General features: G+C 44.4%; 1 protein-coding gene across 5 annotated transcripts in view; it reads right to left on the bottom strand.

The window, feature by feature from the left end:
* The window catches only part of EXTL3 (exostosin like glycosyltransferase 3), a 219,324-nt gene that overhangs the window by 134,521 nt on the left and 67,654 nt on the right, over positions 1-17,149 (bottom strand). Inside the window, exon 1 of one of the 5 annotated variants that reach the window (XM_074947405.1) lies at positions 12,143-12,236. The exons of the other annotated variants lie outside the window; for them this stretch is intronic. The gene's annotated coding sequence lies outside the window, so the exon portion shown is untranslated. Of the gene's footprint in view, positions 1-12,142; positions 12,237-17,149 lie in introns of those variants that run through there. 5 annotated transcript variants of the gene reach the window in all.

Raw genomic sequence — 17,149 nt, 5'->3', positions numbered from 1 at the left:
CTGGTTCTGTGGATGAAGGGAAAGCAGTGGATGTATTGTTTCTTGACTTTAGCAAAGCTTTTGACACGGTCTCCCACAGTATTCTTGTCAGCAAGTTAAGGAAGTATGGGCTGGATGAATGCACTATAAGGTGGGTAGGAAGCTGGCTAGATTGTCGGGCTCAACGGGTAGTGATCAATGGCTCCATGTCTAGTTGGCAGCCGGTGTCAAGTGGAGTGCCCCAGGGGTCGGTCCTGGGGCCGGTTTTGTTCAATATCTTCATAAATGATCTGGAGGATGGTGTGGATTGCACTCTCAGCAAATTTGCGGATGATACTAAACTGGGAGAAGTGGTAGATACGCTGGAGGGGAGGGATAGGATACAGAAGGACCTAGACAAATTGGAGGATTGGGCCAAAAGAAATCTGATGAGGTTCAATAAGGATAAGTGCAGGGTCCTGCACTTAGGATGGAAGAATCCAATGCACCGCTACAGACTAGGGACCGAATGGCTAGGCAGCAGTTCTGCGGAAAAGGACCTAGGGGTGACAGTGGACGAGAAGCTGGATATGAGTCAACAGTGTGCCCTTGTTGCCAAGAAGGCCAATGGCATTTTGGGATGTATAAGTAGGGGCATAGCGAGCAGATCGAGGGACGTGATTGTTCCCCTCTATTCGACACTGGTGAGGCCTCATCTGGAGTACTGTGTCCAGTTTTGGGCCCCACACTACAAGAAGGATGTGGATAAATTGGAGAGAGTCCAGCGAAGGGCAACAAAAATGATTAGGGGTCTAGAGCACATGACTTATGAGGAGAGGCTGAGGGAGCTGGGATTGTTTAGTCTGCAGAAGAGAAGAATGAGGGGGGATTTGATAGCTGCTTTCAACTACCTGAAAGGGGGTTCCAAAGAGGATGGCTCTAGACTGTTCTCAATGGTAGCAGATGACAGAACGAGGAGTAATGGTCTCAAGTTGCAATGGGGGAGGTTTAGATTGGATATTAGGAAAAACTTTTTCACTAAGAGGGTGGTGAAACACTGGAATGCGTTACCTAAGGAGGTGGTAGAATCTCCTTCCTTAGAGGTTTTTAAGGTCAGGCTTGACAAAGCTCTGGCTGGGATGATTTAACTGGGAATTGGTCCTGCTTCGAGCAGGGGGTTGGACTAGATGACCTTCTGGGGTCCCTTCCAACCCTGATATTCTATGATTCTATGATCTCTGCAGGTATATAAATGAGGAAATGATTTTCAAGATATTTGGCTCTATTTTTGTGTAGTTTTAACCTTACTTGTTTGTTATTCACTTGGGATAAATCAGTATTTATTTAAATTGAAGATTTTCTATTCCCTTTTAAACCACCACAAAACAGAGGGAGGGAGGGAGAGAGAGAGGGGAGTACTAGTTTTGTGCGCCAGCTACGTTCTTGCCTTAATTCATGAATACTAGACTCCTGCAAGGGTAAGCAAGGAATGGAACCATTTCCCCAGCATGTACTGCTCACATGCAATGATTTATTACGTTAAAGTAATTACTGACACACAGTTCAGATTTATCTTCTGGGGAAGGACCTTTTTAAATTTCACATGGGAGCCTTTGCAGTGGCTACTCTCACAATAAATTCACCCAAATAAACAGATGCAAATCTTCTAAAGTGCAATCAGAATAGGGCAGGGAAAATTGGACAACAAATCTAATCCTCCAAATCCCTCAACAAATATCGACCTCAGTTGGAAACGAGGATGTTCAGTACTTTGAAGGTCTGAACCCTCGAGCTGCAAGTCATGGAAGAGAGAGTAAAATGTCACATAATGAGAGGATCAATCTAGGAACTAAGAAAAAATGGATACTGATCTATTCTGTAACTGTTATTCTTCAAGACGTTTTGCACATGTCCATTGCACTTCAGATGTGTGCATGCCCAACACAGTTATCAGAGATTTTTTCCCTCTGCAGTACCTGTTGGGGTGGCACATGCGCCCTCTGCTGCCTCATGCCACTGCATGAAAGTATAAAGGGCAGAGCCATCCCCAGTCCCCTTCAGTTCCTTTTTACCAGACAGACTCCAACAGAGATGGGAAGGAAGGTGGGTCGTGGCATGGACACGTGCAACACATCCTGAAGAACAGTTAGTCCCTGTTTCTTCAAGTGATTGCACATGTGTATTCCACTTCAGGGGACTCCCAGGCATTTCAATCTGCAGGCGGAACTGGAGTCTACCTGAGTAAGGATTGGAGGACCATACGCCCAAATCTGGCATCATCTCTAGATTGCTGAGACGGCATAACGTGAAGCAGAGATGTGTACTGAAGATGAACCTGCAGCTTTGCAAATGTCCAGAACAGGCACCTGGGCCAGGAAGGCTGCAGAGAGAGAGAGAGAAAGATCTGGTTTCATGTACTAGCGTTCTACTCAGTGGAGTTACATTAGCCAAATTGTAGCAACAAATGAATACAAGAGAAGATCCACAAGGAAATCATGTGAGAAGAGACTGGAAGGCCTTCCATTTTGCCCGCAACTGCCATCAACAGATGTGATGACAATCTGAATGGTTCTTTTGACATCAAACATGTAGAGTCTCCCCTCGTCGTTATGATTACGAGGCTCAGGAAAGAAAGTTGGTAAATATATAGCCTGATTAATATGAAAGTGAGACACCACCTTGGTGAGGAACTTCAGATGAGGATGTAGATAAACTGTGTTCTTGTAAAAGACCATATGCACAGGTTCAGAAACCAGAGCTTGTACTTCACCCACTCTCCTGGCGGAGGTGATTAAGACCAAAAATTCTTTTCATTGAGAGATGGAGTAGTGAACGGGTAGTCAATAGTTTAAATGGAGGTGGGGGCATTAGCGTTGCTTAGATTAGGTTTAAGTCCCAAGAAAGGCAGGATCCTCCACTTGGGGAATATAACTGGTCCAACCCCTTTAGAACCCCGATCATCATTGGATTGGAGAAAAGACAGCAGTTATCCACTGCAGGTGAAATGCCGAGACAGCTGCCAGGTGGACTTTTATGGAACTAATGGCAGGATCTTGTTGCTTCAGGTATAACAGACAGCTCCAGTCCACCACATGTTGGATTCAGACTGGGGAAACACCTTTCGGCTGTGACCAGACAGGAAATAATCTCTTCCACTTTGCCAGGTAAGTATACCTAGAAGAAGGGGGGAGGGATAGCTCAATGGTTTGAGCATTGGCCTGCTAAACCCAGGGTTGTGAGTTCAATCCTTGAGGGGCCCATTTAGGGATCTGGGGCAGAAATTGGGGATTGGTCCTGCTTTGAGCAGGGGGCTGGACTAGATGACCTCCTGAGGTCCCTTCCAACCCGCATATTCTATGATCAGGTTTTCTACTATTTAAAAACATATCTTGGACTCCCTTTCAACAAATTTCTTCTTGAGGAGTTAACCATGGAGCACCTAGGCTGTCAGATGAAGGGCCTGCAGGCTAGGGTGGAGGAGGTGATCGTGGTCCTGAGAGATCAGGTCTGGGTCCAGTGATAGTGTCAGTGGAGCACTGTGTGAGACAGTTAGCAGTGTGGAAAATCAAAGTTGCTGCGGCCACACCAGAGCTATGGGTATAACTTGAGCTTGGTCCTGCCCGACTTTCAGCAACACTCTGGGCAGGAGTGGAGCCAAAGGAAATGAGCACAGGAGTTTGACCTCCAAGATAGGAGGAAAGCTCCTGTCAGAGACCCAGGGCTGTGACCTGCCTGAGAATAAAAGTGATGATGCTTCCTGTTGATTTTTGTAGCGAACATGTCTATGAGGGGAGTCTCCCACCACTGGAAAATGAATCTGGCCACATCTGGACAGGGAGACCACTTGTGGTGACTGCTGAATGATCTACTTTATGCGGTCAGCCAAAGCACTCAATACCCAGGAGGGGAGAGACTGAGGTGGACTGAGTTTTGATCCAGAATTCCCACAGTGTCATTGCCTCCTGGCATAACAAACTCAACCGGGCTGCTCCCTGCCTGTTGATGTAACACACGCAGGGCCAGCTCTGGGCACCAGCAAAACAAGCAGATGCTTGGGGCGGCACATTTCTAGGGGCAGCATTCCGGTGCCAGCCATGCCACCCCTAGAAACGTGCCCTCCGCCACCCCAGCTCGCCTCCGCCTGCTCCTCTGAGCACACTACCGCCGCTCCGCTTCTGCCCCCTCCCTCCCAGGCTTGCCGCACGCGAAACAGCTGTTTCGTGCGGCAAGCCTGGGAGGGAGGGAGAAGCCGAGCAGCGGCGCACTTGGGGGAGGTGGCGGTGGTGGAGCAGTTCCCCTCCCCTGCCCCGTTACTTCCTGCGCTCCCCCCACCCTCGCTCACCTCTGCTCCGCCTGCTCCCCTGAATGCACTGCCTCTCCCTCGATGAGAGGGAGGAGGGAGAAGTAGAGCGGCGGCATGCTCAGGGAAGCAGGTGGAGTGGAGGTGAGCTAGGGTGGGAGGTTACGGGGGGTGGGGGGGAGCCGCAGAAAGCAATGCGGGGGCGGAAAATGCGGCACGCCCGGGGGGGGACACAAAAAAAAAAGCGGGGACGGCAAAAATCCTAGAGCCGGCCCTGAACGCATGGCCATTGTATTATCTGCCAGAACTAACAGATTTCTAGAGCCTGGCAAATCTGCAGATATCCACTTTATATCTGCAGATGCGGATATCCATGGACCATGTTTGCGGATCGGATGCGGATACAAATTTTGTATGCACGCATGGCTGAACAGATTTCTCCCTTTGACATGGGGAAGGAAGACCTGATAAGCTGGTAGATGGCCCTCAATTGTCTTACATTTATATATAGAGTCAAATCTTGGGCAGACCATAACCCGTCTGTCCACAGGAACCCCATGTGAACCCCCCAACATAGGCAGGGTCTGTCACTAAGATCAAAGCTGGCTGAGGTGGAGCAAATCACACACACACACACACACACACACACACAATCTTGAAAGGTCTGTCCACCAGTCTAGGGAGGCCAAGAATCATGTGGGCACCTCAGCCACTGTGTCCAGAGGGTGACAAATCAGGGAGAACCCAGAACCTAGCCAGCCTTGAAGCTTCTTGAGATAGAGCCTGGCATGAAGAACTAGATATGTGCATGAAACCATTTTCCCCAGAAGCCTAAAGCAATTTATGCTGTGGTGACAGGATGGGCCTGCAGATCTAAAGCAAAGGCCCACATTGCCTGGAATTTTAACTGCAGGAAGAAGGTGTTAGCTTCTGCAGAGTCCAAGACTGCACTGATTAACTCTCTTTTGCACAGGTGACAGGATTGACTTCTTTGTGCTGATGAACAATCCAAGTGCTTTGAAGGTGGATTGGATAACAGTCACACTGCCCAATACCTGAGCTTTGGACCAGTCTCTGCTCAACCAGTCATGAAGGCGGGAAATGAAGAATTCAAGAGTTTCCCTGAGCTATGCTTCCACCATTGCTATGTGCTTTGTGAACATGCGGTACCACAGATAGCCCAACCAGTAGAGTGATTTCTTGACCAAAAATCTGAGAAACGTTCTGTGGCTCCAAGATAATGCCACATAGAAATACATGGCAGTGGTACCATCAGATACTCTCACTGTGGTCCTGCTTCCAGCAGAACCATTCTGAACTGAAACATTCTAAGACTTCCTATATTTTGCCATTCGATAGCACCTTCCCCCAATCAAGGATCTCAATGTGCTTTAAAACACTAAGCAAGCTCCACAAGGGTAAGTAATATCTATATGTTACAGATGGGAAAACTGAAGCACAGATTTGTTCAAGGCAAGGAGGAAGGTTCTGGCAGAGTCTGGAATAGAATCCAGATGTCATGACTGTTCTTCTCAATAAGTCTATCGAAAATGTTTATGCTTAGTGTTAACTCCTTGGAGACTATGGTATTCCACAGAACTTTATCAAATATCTCAAAAAATGCAGAAGAAAATTACCATAGCTCTCCCTGAATTTTGACCAGAAGGCTGCCAGAACAAACACTGCTATAAAAACCATGGATTAAAAGGTAGCCACCCAGCTACACCACCCTACAGGACATCTGTAACACAAAAGACACAGAACAGGATGGGATAGGCAAGAGGGGCAAATGTGAGAAGCAGATGGTTTGTAAATGAAAAAAAGAGTGTGCTAGGCTCTACCTGAAATGTTGGAAGCATTTTATATGCTTTGGCGCTGGGGGGAGGGAATATCTAAAGCAAAGCAAACCACAAGGCATCAACAACCTCTTGATGACAGAAGCCCAGTTTTTGTCAGCATGACTCATGACAGCTGGAGGAATAGGGACCAAAGCAAATAAGAGAATGCCTAGAATACATTTTGCCCTTAAATAGCATCTTTCATTCGAGAAAGAAAGAGCATTGTACAAACATTACAATCCCCCTTGGCAGATGGAGAAGTATAATTTATCGCCATTTTGCAGATAGGGAAATGAGGATCCAGTTCTGTTTTACTAACCTAAGATTTTTTTTCCTATTTATGAAGTGTGCTCCTAAGGACATACACAATTAAAGAGACAAGTTGACTTGATTCTGTTAAGGTGTTAAATCCCTCACTGCAAACCCTACACAGGATCTCCATTTCTCTCTCTTCAGTGATCCAAGAGAAACCTTGACTTATGTGCAGAAACTTAGGCTGTGTCAGACCAAAAGCAATGGTGAATATTAGTAACACAGGTAAGGATTTTTACAAGTTACCTGTATGTTAGCATTGTCCCTTTAAGAGTTTTAAAATGAAAAGTTAGCAATTCACCATCTGGACTGTATCTTACTTACCTATAATGATGATTCAGCTGTAGTAGAAAGAGAGCCTGAGACATAAGGCCTTGTATCAGAGACCTAAGGCCTGAGCTAAAGTAGTGGTCAAAGCTTTGCTGATATAAAGCAAAGCCAGGTTGTGAACAAGAGAGATGCCTGCTCACAGAATCTGGCAAGAACAGGGCTGATATCGCAGAAACACATATTCCTAAGGCCTTGTCTACACTTACCGGGGGATTAACGAGCGGCGATCGATGCATCGGCGGTCGATTTAGCGGGTCTAGTGAAGACCCGCTAAATCGACTGCAAATCGCTCTGCTGTTGACTCCTGTACTCTACCGCAACAAGAAGAGAAAGGGAGTCAAAGGGAGAACGTCTCCCATTGACTTCGCGTAGTGTGTACCCCTTGGTAAGTAGATCTAAGCTACGTTGATCTGAGTAATGCTATTAATGTAACTCAAATTGTGTAGCTTAAATGGACTTTGCCCTGTAGTGTAGACAAAGCCTAAGAAGTGCTAGGCACAGAACACTCATGCAAACTCATTCCAGAAGGGTGGTACCAAAACACCCCATACCAAATATGGTACAAACACATGTCCCAAAGGTAATGAGAACACACTGACGCCTCCTAAAGATAAGGTCAGGGTGACAGTGTGATGGATAGAGATATTCTGATCGAACCAACACGTATGAGGTAATGAGCAACAGTTACTGCCTCCTGATGTGGGTGGTTAACTATGTCAGAAGGCAATATGTAACTTGTTTGTATCAGGGTATAAAATGAAGTCTCAGAGGGCGTGTTTTTGGCTGGCCTAGGGGATAACAGAAAGTTCTACCATTATCGAAGCTAGTTCATTGCAACGGGCATACGTGTGTTAGTGTACCTGTAACCATTGAGCCAGGGCATTAGGACCGTGCTTCATTGACCATAAACCTCGCCTTCGCTACGAATCAAGTCTGTGGTTACTGGGTAGTTTGATTGGAGCCTGCTGAATGGGCTATCTGGCCAGTGTCAGTACAGTCCGCAGAGAGAACACACATGCAACCAACATCTAACATCACCAGCCATTCAAGATTGACCAGGTACCTAGGGAGGTGGTAGAATCTCCCTCCTTTGAAGTTTTCAACGTCAGGCTTGACAAACTGATGATTTAGTTGGGGATTGGTCCTGCTTTGAGCAGGGGGTTGGACTAGATGACCTCCTGAGGTCCCTGCCAACCCTGATATTCTATGATTCTAAGTAGGCATCATGCTATGGCATGAATGAATGGCACTTCTTCCATTTGAGATGCCAGATTCATTCTGCTTGGAATTGGTAGTGTACTTTCACTGAACATTCAGGACTCAGCCTGAAACAACCTTCATTCCAATAAAGGTTTTGCCATTGCTCTTTCCCCCACTCCTGCTCTCTCACTCACTCCGGCCAAAGGGGCACATGGTAGAAACCAGTGGGTGGCAACGTGAGCTACCCTGCTTCCACAGCCACTTTACTAAGAAAGGTTTCAGAGTAACAGCCGTGTTAGTCTGTATTCGTAAAAAGAAAAAAGAAAAGGAGTACTTGTGGCACCTTAGAGACTAACCAGTTTATTTGAGCATGAGCTTTCGTGAGCTACAGCTCACTTCATCGGATGCATAGCATATCGTGGAAACTGCAGAAGACATTATATACACACAGAGACCATGAAACAAAACTTCCTCCCACCCCACTGTCCTGCTGGTAACAGCTTATCTAAAGTGGTCATCAAGGAGGGCCATTTCCTGGCCAGTGGGGTGGGAGGAAGTTTTGTTTCATGGTCTCTGTGTGTATATAATGTCTTCTGCAGTTTCCACGATATGCTATGCATCCGATGAAGTGAGCTGTAGCTCACGAAAGCTCATGCTCAAATAAACTGGTTAGTCTCTAAGGTGCCACAAGTACTCCTTTTCTTTTTTCTTTTTACTAAGAAATGATGCCCCAAACACACACTATGATGATCTCATGGTTAAGGCATGAGACTGGGATCTACAAAAGTTGGGGTCAATTCCCAGCTCTGCCATGGACTTCCTGTGTGAATCTGGCAAGTCACTGACCCTCTGAAGGCTTTGGGGCAGGGGCTCTCTCTCACTACTTGTATGTACATCACTTAGCGCAGGGGGGCCCCTAATCTCAGCTCTAGGTGCTGTTAGAACGCAAATATAAATACAATAGCTGGGACTTATCCCTTCCCACAAAGAGGAGGAAATTTTCCCTCTGATCTTTTCCAATTAAAAATTTGTAAAAACATCTTTTTAGGCCAAAATCTTCTTTGTAGGTAGACAGTGCCTGTAAGACCAAAACCAGAGGAGCCCTGGACTAATAGCACATAGTGATCTGCCTGCCTTAACGCCACCTCCTGTTCTACCGAAAAAGTATACGTTGTACAGTTTCCTGCATCTTCCCAATGCAAGAGACTGATTAGAGCTGATAACCTGGTTTTCATCCAACCTCCTTCTAATTAGACATTACACAAAAGTAAACAATTACTTCAAGGTAGCTTTAAGCCCCGCTCAACACCTGCTGCCATCATTCCGAACAAGCTTCTCATATACTCATATAGCCTCAGCGTGTCACAGGTGAAGTAGTATGATGAATATGGATTAGAACAAAATGCCATTTTGAAAAAGAGAAGGGCACCTTGAATACTGGAAGTGAAATATTTTAAAACAAACACAGAACAAATAGTATAAAGCAGCATGGAGCAGCTTTTCTTTACCACACAAAGGACTACTTTTAGGTTTACCCCCAAAAGGAAGCTCCACCGGTTAATTGTCCTTCGCTGAATTCTGACAGGAGGTTTCAGATTTGGGAGGTATAGGATCAATGTATGCTTGCATCTACTCAGAGTGATTAAGAACATCTGCAAATATGAGAAAGAGTATGCGCAAGAGTGCACTCACACACGTGCGCATACAGAGTAAAAAGCCAAAACACACAGTGGTGCCAACCTTTATGATTTTACCATGAGTCTCATGATATTTGAATTCTTTTATTAAATTCCTGGTTCCTGGAGACAGCTGTTTACATGAGAATCTCAGCTTTCATTTAACAAATGATTTTCTAGACCTCCTAATTGTAAAGAAAAGCCTGAAAACATGAACTGAGTGCACTCTAAAGGCTCAACAACCAGAAGGCAGAGAAGACATCCCCACAATTTATTATTTTTTAAATCTCAAGATTTTTTTAAGCCAATCTCGTTATTGCAGGAGTGCAGACTCATTATTTTTGAATACTTGGGAGTTGACCATGCTGAATGTAGTAATGGCTGGGACAAGCCAGCACATGTGAGAGCAAGAAGTTGAAGAAGTTTGGAAATCCGAACTAACACCACATAAGGGGCAGGTTTCCTGCCCTAGTTCAAAACTGCCTTCTCTTACACCAAACTCTCCAAATACTAGATCTTGGTAACTTTTCCCAGGAGGGCTTGACAGGACTCCCACCAGCCCTGCTTTTGGCTCGGGTCAGAAGAATCCCTGTGGGAATAAACCGAAAAGCTTCAGCTCTCTTCTCTCCACTGCCAGGTGCTGAGGATGCACGCTCTGGCAGACCTCCCAGTTCCTGCAGGCCTAGGACTTGACAGAAATGAACTCTGGCTGCTTACATGCTAAGGAAGTAAACCACAGGTCATGAAGCGAGCCACACTTTTATATTTTGGTGTTACCTTAGACCTCATCAATATACGGATTTTGTACTGATCTTGCTATGCCAGGCGTATTTTTTTTTCTCTAAAACACTGAAATCATTATATTTGTACAACACCTCATGTGGACACAGCTGTATTAGTCTAAAAGGTACCTTATAGTATAGCTTATTCTCTTTCCAGTATGGGACTAAGCTATACTGGTATAAGAACCTTTATAGCAGAAGAACTTCATCACACTAGGGGGGTTGTATTGCTTTAACTGTACCACTATTGTTCAAGTGATCCAGCTTTTGTGTGTAGACAAAAGCTGAGACTATGTTAAAGATGGGGTGGGAGAGGCCTTCCAAAGAAGGGGGTGTTTAGGGGTTTAGAAATCCAAGTGTGACTGGGTCACTACCCTTTAATGCTTTGGGAGAAATTCTTCACACGCTATAATTTATGCTGCTCTTTGCTTGTTCACGTATCACCCCCTTCCGGCAACTGCTGTCGAGTCTTTTATGCATCAATGAAGTAGACACAAAAATCAACTGTTTTGAATAATAAAAGTTAGAGAGAATAAAAATCCATTAGGGCAGCTAAAATCAGCTTTACAAGAGGAGCTCAGCCATCAACTCAGGTTTCCCACAAAGTATGTTAACATACATACAAAATCACTACCCTTGCCCACAATCAACAATCCTGCAAGGGTACACATGGCACACAAGCATTTGCACTCATCTCACTGCTACAGGCATTTGTGGTGTCATGATGCCACCATCACCCCAAGATGGGGGAAACCCACTCAGAACCTTAACTTGAGTCTTGGCAGATAGGTAGAAGAGGACATTATTTTGTTATGTTGATATTTCTCCTTACACTCATAGTGAATATGTTCTGTTCATGATCTGGGATCTCAAATGGAATTTTTAGAAAGCTTTTCCATTCAGCCTTAGCTTCCTTTTTAGCAGTTTTTGGAGACTAAATTCTACGTTCAAGGCAGATGTACAATCCTTCTAATTTAGGCCTATTAAGCAAAGCCCAGCTGTTCAATCGCTGGCAGCCAACTTTTGTCCTGTTTTCTTTTTCAAATCGTGACTTGAAAAGTGTAACTTAAATGCATTTTTAATTTTTTAAAAGTTAATAAATACAGAATTCTTGAGATGATTATTGAAGCACAGATGTCAGAGACAGAAGATACAATACACCAAATAGTCCTCTACTGGGGACCAGTATGGAATTGTTCCCTCTCTTCCCGCCTCCCCCAATCCCAGCTCCCGATCTAGCTTTGAATTCCCAAGGCAAAAAATAATTAACTATCCCAGAATGAAGTTTGAAAGAGTCTACCACTTACTTCAGTTAAACATCAGAAAGCCTTGGAAATCCAGGTGAACAGGTCGAATACTTTACCACAAATCCCTAACAGATCTGAGAAGTGTGCAAATGTTACGGTCACCCAAACAGCCTTAACTTTGTCCCCCACAGTGCCACGGTGGGGGTAAGCAGAAACTCAGACTAGCTTATATAAATCAAAACAGGCTTAATTGTCAAATCAATGCTTTACACTGGAACAATGACAAGATGCAAACTGGATTCTGGGAGATCCAACTGAGATTTCCTTTTCCGCTTCAAATCTAGCCTTTTGAAAGCTCATGGGGGAGGAGAGGTAGGGGGAGGAAGAGGGATGAAGTGGATCCTTTACATTCTGCAGTTGATTTGTTTCACCACAGAGATGCATTTTACCCACCCAAGTTAAACTCACTTCAATGCCAATATCATAGGAATTGCCTTACCAGATCAGTCCTTTCATCTCTCAGTACAGTATCTCTTCTCCAACGGTGGCCAAAACCAGATGTTCCACTGGAAGACAGACTTCCCTGTACCTAACTGTGCAATAAAGTATGTGAGGGTGAATTCATTCCAGATTTCTGTATGACTAGTTTTACCATGGAACATGAGATTTCAGGATCCTTTATCTTTCCTTTCGTAGATACAAATATTAATGTCCATAACCTTATCCAGTCCTTTTTCAGCTCTAGCGATCATTGGACATGCAGCTAGACAGCTGCATTTTCCACCAGGATGGTCTCTGTACAAAGCAGGTCAAGAACCTAGCCTGACATCACACAGCTGCATGAACAGAATTTGAACCCGTGAAATTCCTGGCTTTAGCCACTAGGCGGCACACAGACTCCTCATTACATTTTCATCAATGGATAAAAACTTAACAGCAAGATTTTGCTGAAATAAAATTTTAAAGAGCCATCATCATATAGCAAAATCCACCATAAGCAACACAGGACTTTTTGAGAGTCTGGTTTCCTGGTCAGGTTTGATATATCTGAACAAGGCCATGCCTACATTGGGAATTTGCCTCAGTTACAGCCTTCGGTGCAGCTGCACCAGGGTAACCCTCAATAAACCATAATTCTCCCAATTAGGCTTACTCCTCCTTGAAACTGGTGCAAATCGTGCCTTATAGCAGCTTTGCCTGCCTACATTAGGCATTTGCACTGATGTAGCTACTCCAGTGTCTAGCCTCCAATACCTGAAATCTCCAGCATAGCCAAGGTCTGAATTCAGAGGACACTTTATTTTATTCTCCAAACCAAATCCTACAGAGACTTACTTCCATGAATTCTCTCACACACCCAAACATTTAATCATACCCCTGGGGACTGTACATCAAAGTTAGCATGGAAAACCAACAGTGTCAAATAGCACCGTCCTATTCAAAACACATCTGCTCGTGTTATACATTCAGAGCCCCAACTGCTAACTTTACTGACAAACACATTTTTGCTATGTTCTCCTCCCCAGCAACCCCCCTCAGCAACAGAGACAATATAGCTACCAATGAGCCAGTTAGATTCTACTCTGACTTGTGCAGCAGCTAGATCTCATTTTAACACTTATTTAACCCACCTACAACTCCCGTACTTAGCTAGCACAGACAACCTTGTGTTCCTAACGCTGTCATCCTTGTCTTCTTTCTTCCTCCCCTTCTGCCCGTACTGAGTTCTGCACTCAGCTTTCACATCTTGTCCCTATTTAGACTGCAAGCTCTTTTGGACAAGGACTATTTTGTATTTGTCCATTCTTCGTGACAATGGGGGCCTGACCTAGCTTGGTACCTCTGGGGACTTCTGTAATGCAAATGATACAGAGCAAGTTCCACTTGTAGTATCTTTACTTCTGATGAGGGTGTAAAAAGTAAAAAGAACCCAGCTTTACTTTCAGATCCCAGGATGAGAGTTTGTAGTCATGGCAGTGAGAAAATATAGCATTGTTTATTTGTTAATGAGAAATAAACTTAGGTCTGGAGTCACTAAATGCCTAGGACTGAGCTTTATTCAGCTCTTTTTGTCATCATTTTTAGGATTTTTAACCAGGGCTTGAAAATTTCCTTGCCACCCTCTAGACTGAGAGCTAAGGTCTTGTCTACATTGAAAGCCAGGGTATGAATCCACAGAGCAACAGTACGCCATATAGACTCTGGATGTATAAAAAGAAAAGGAGTACTTGTGGCACCTTAGAGCTAACAAATTTATCTGAGCATAAGCTTTCGTGAGCTACAGCTCACTTCATCGGATGCCCAAGCGGCACTATGGAACTCTTTTAGCATGCAGTAGCAGGGTCCACATGGCCAATTTATTGCCTGGCAAGCATGCTGCAGATTCACACCCTGGCTTGCCACACACTAACTCGTCATGCAGACAAGCCCTAAGCCCCAGTCCAGGTGAAATACAGCTGGGCTGGCCACACCCCTGAAGATACAGAGTATCTTTTGAGGTTGATGCATAAAAACGTAGCCTTTTCAGACATGAGAATTTTGGTTTAGTTTTTAATCGTTTATAGATATAATTGTGCTGATTCCCACTCATCTTGCTGTGGTCTGCTTTGTTTCTCAACAGCAGCAGGAAGAGGTGTGGGGGAGGGAAACACAAGTTGTTTAAACAACAGCAGCTGTTACAATACTGCATCAATACAGGCCTAATGGAGCATTAGCATCCTGTCCTTGTCAGAGCAGTCACTGTGTAAAAAAGAGCTTTGCCTTTTGAAGAGGAGTTTATAACCTAAAATGCAAACATTCAGCTACACTTTGTTCTAATCAGAAGTCAATTATCCTGCCCAGTGATGGCAAAACAATTCCACAAAATAAACACATTTCATAATCACAACACTTCAGTGCCTTCTACAGTCAGATGGTGGTGGAAGACACACACACACACACACACACAAGCAAGGAGGTTCTCTCAAGCTTCACACAACCATTCCCAGGGTCTTTTCCCTATGAGGTTTATGCAAGTCCAGAGCTGACAACATACAAAAAGCTGTACAGTGGAGTCGCATCTTACGCAGGGGTTAGGTTCTAAAGTCAGTGCGTAAGGTGAACATTGAGTATAGTCAAAATTACCCTTGAAAATCCCTTAAATCACCCATAAAGTACAGTATATTGTACATGATTGTGTATACAACCCTGTACAGTAATATGTATAAATACATATGTATACAGTAGAGTACATATGCAAAATATAATTTTACAATACTGTATTTTTAATTACAGGGGGTAATTACAGGGGGTCGTCAGGGCTTGACGTTGATCCAGGTAACGGAGAATGAGTCGTAGACGAAGTGATTGGCTCTGGTTCAGCTAGAGAAATTGATTGCATAGGCTCATCTGCTGCTGGTTGTTTTTCCTTGAAAAACATGGTGATCGGCAACTGTCGCTGTTGTCTCTTGAGCTGCTCAAACATTTCTTGATACGGTCTCAAATCATCCGTAATACTACCTGTGATTTTGAGGCTTCGTTCCATAGAGGGATCGTATTCAGAAATTAAATCATTCAAGTGTTTCACTGCTTGGAACACTTCAGCAAATTTATGAAGATTTCAACTTGCTGGCTCTTCCGGCTAGTCATCATCATCATCATCGTCTTCTGTAGACGATTTTATCAGTCCCTCTAACTCTTCGTTAGTCTAAGTTTCTCTATGGCTCCCAATTAATTCTTCAATTTCTTCCTCAAGGATGTCGATGAAGCCATCACCACCCACTTGCCTGGCTGCCTGAACAATGCGTTTCACTTCTTTGTCAATGGTCGGGAAACCCTTAAAATCATTCACACATTCTTTCCATAGGTTTCGCCAACATGCATTGACTGTTTCAGGCTTGATTGCATCCATTGCCTGTTTAATATAAGTGATGCAATCGGCAATGTTGAAGGACTTCCAACACTCCATCACATTAAGATTGGGATCAGCATCCATAGTGCTACGTATCCGTGAGAACGTAAGCCTTGTGTATGTGGCCTTGAAACAGCGAATCACGCCTTGGTTGAGAGGTTGGAGGTGGTATTGGGGGGAAGAAAGACTAGGAGCATTGTCTACGATCAGCAACACTTTAAAGTCAAGTCCTTTCTCTTCGAGGTACCACTTGACCTCCGGAATGAAGTACTTGTGGAACCAATCCAGAAATAATGCTGCCGTCACCCAAGCCTTTTTATTTGATTGCCAGAACACAGGCAGGAGATTTTGTTCTTGCCTTTTAGGGCACGGGGATTTGCAGCCCTGTAGAGCAAGTCCAGCTTTATTAAAATGCCCAGCCGCATTACCACAAAACAACACAGTCACACGGTCTTTAGCTGCTTTGAAACCTGGGGCTTGTCTTTCTGATTTCGAAGTGTAAGCGCGGTTGGGCATTTTTTTCCCAGAAGAGCCCAGTCTCGTCAGCATTAAAAACTTGTTCCGGAAGATAGCCCTTTTCTTCTATGATTTTCTTTAATCGTTCGGGGTAGGCTTTTGCTGCCTCTTCATTGGCAGATGCAGCTTCACCAGTCGTCTGCACGTTTTTGAGATCGAAGCGGTTCCTAAAACTCTTTAGCCAACCTTGGCTGGCTTTGAATTCCTTCTCATCAGAAGGCTGTCCCTCTTCGGCGGGAGGTTTGAACAGTGCATAGAGGCTAAGAGCCTTTTCTCACAACGTGTTGCCATCGATAGGCACACGTTTACGGTTCATGTCTTCCAGCCATAAGTTTAATGCCTTTTCAGTCTTCTCTAAAGTCTTATCACGCATCTGGCTCGTCACTTTAGCAGTTATTGGAGCACTTGATGCCATGGCTTGACAAATTTTCTCTCTCCTGAATCTCAATGGCACGGATGCTAGATTCGTTGCGGCCACATTTACGCGTCACACTGGAGACCGACATACCATCTCTCAATAAGTCCAACACAGCCAGTTTTCCCTCCAGCATTGGAACAGATCGTTGTTTCTTCGGTTGAACACCAGATGAAGTGGTTGGCTTGCGTTTAGGGGCCATGTTATACGAAAAATACGTACAGTATCTTTAAACACTAGAATCACACTCAGCACAGCGAGATGTTCACACTATGAGAGGCACACGGGAACTGAGACTGACTGAGGGAACAGCAGATTCATGTTTCTCATCTCAAGCTCACTCCGGAGCATACGCTCATTGAGTGGAATGGTGGGCGGAATCGCCTACATTATTTACAGGTATCTTGTTATTTTTCTTTTTTTTGGCCGAGTGTATATAGTTGAATTTGCGTAAGTTAAATGTGCATATGATGTGACTCACCTGTATCTCCATCATTGGGAGGTTTTTAAGAAAATATTAGGCAGACACCTGTCAGGATTGGTCTATATCAGTGGTTCCCAAACTTTAACAACCTGTGAACCCCTTTCACTAAAATGTCTAGTCTCACTAACCCCCTCCTAAAAATGAATATTTCCAGGGATTTTCTCCTTTATCTGAGTATAAATTATAAAAGCAGTGATCTTGG

The sequence above is a fragment of the Natator depressus genome, chromosome 3 (assembly GCF_965152275.1).
Source record: "Natator depressus isolate rNatDep1 chromosome 3, rNatDep2.hap1, whole genome shotgun sequence".
Classification (NCBI taxonomy): Eukaryota; Metazoa; Chordata; order Testudines; family Cheloniidae; genus Natator; species Natator depressus.
The sequence above is the reverse complement of the archived record's forward strand: the minus strand, read 5'-3'. Positions and strand labels throughout refer to the sequence as shown.